We start from the raw sequence: 1,583 nt of genomic DNA, 5'->3' as shown, positions 1-1,583 counted from the left end.
AAATGTTTGGATATGGTACAGAACTCCTGGGACACCCCCCTTAATGACTAATTAGACACGTTGAAGTTTTTAATTATTTTTAATTGGCCAATAATGACATGTCATTTTTGGGGTGAAAAAGTACAAAGTGATGAAAATTGGGGTTCAAGGTATGGGACAGGTATATTGGGATGCTTTATGAGTGGGACAGATGTTTTTAGGCTTGCAGATGGGAGTAATCGGTCTGTTTCCACTTTTTTTTTAAGTACCCTAAAATGACCCAAATGTATACTTATACCCATTTTCATGTACCCCAAATTTAATGAGAGCATTTATTTTGCTCAAAAAAACTTGCTTTCTATCATTTTTTTGCATTTAAAAAAAAAATGCATATAACAGCCATTTCACACAATTTAAGTCCCCAAAAACTCTCTAATGTGATCTCTAACACACTTCTCTTCTGTTTTCCTATGTTAGTTTAGCATTTTTTGGGGTACAGGCTGATTTCCCCATTTTCACCTGCACTTTTCACTGCAAGAATTTTCAGGTGAAACCCGTTTGGAATTAAATAGGTCGAAAAACGGAGCATTTTCGCGGCAATTTTCGCCCGATTGCCGCAAAAAAATTTCGGCCGAAAAATTGCCGCGAATTTGCGGATAATTGAATACCCTAGTTACTGTATACTCCTTTCACACAGAAATAGAAATTACCGGGTGAAGCAGTTCTACCCGGTAATTTCATGAAAAACACGGGTCCTTTTTCTGTGTGAAAGGGTCCACCCAAGTTGAAATTTACATGACTTCGATCATGGAATTTACCAAGGTCGGAGATCCAAGAATTTTGACCCAGATTGACCCTTTCACACAGACAAAATACCTGTGTTGATCTGCAAATTACTGGGTCGAAATTCTCGACCCGGTAATTTACTTTTATGTGTGAAAGAGGGGTCAGGCAGGGACCAGAAAAACTACCCGCCATTGAAATGCCAGGTAATTGCCGGGATTGTCAGACTTTTCTGTCTGGACTGAAAGTGGTATGAGGAGCCTATTTATCATTAAATATTTGTGGAATATTCCCCTAAAACAGCAGTTTTGGGGTTTGTAACCACAACTATTAAGCGTCCCCCAGATGTACTATGGAGAGAATTGCAGCAGATCTCCGATATTTGCCGCAGTCCCTCCATTCTCATCTGCAAATGCAGTCCCCATAGGCCTCTATGAGAGCTGCAGTGCTGCCGGATTTACTAAGCTTTGAAATGATTTGCATTCTGGATTGGCCCTGATAGGATAACACCATCTTCAGATAGCGTTACCCAAAAGTACCCTATTGACTACAATGCCACAAACATTACCGGGAGAGTTTTGCCCCAGAACCCTCCACAGCAATGGCTGTGGGTCAGCAGACTAAGCATGTGAAGAACAGCCAGCTAATGATGTAGAAGTGAAATTGTTGCTTTTGCAATCATCTCACTTCTTTTCACATTGCGGGGACGGGATCCTTTCAGAACTCCACTCCCTGCGTGTGATTGTTAGTTTATTCCTCCAAATGCTAATTTCGTATTACTGCGAATAGCGGCAATAAGAAATTCTAATTACTGGGTCTGA

This window comes from Pseudophryne corroboree, chromosome 2 (genome assembly GCF_028390025.1).
Source record: "Pseudophryne corroboree isolate aPseCor3 chromosome 2, aPseCor3.hap2, whole genome shotgun sequence".
Classification (NCBI taxonomy): domain Eukaryota; kingdom Metazoa; phylum Chordata; class Amphibia; order Anura; family Myobatrachidae; genus Pseudophryne; species Pseudophryne corroboree.
This window is presented reverse-complemented; position numbering follows the sequence as displayed.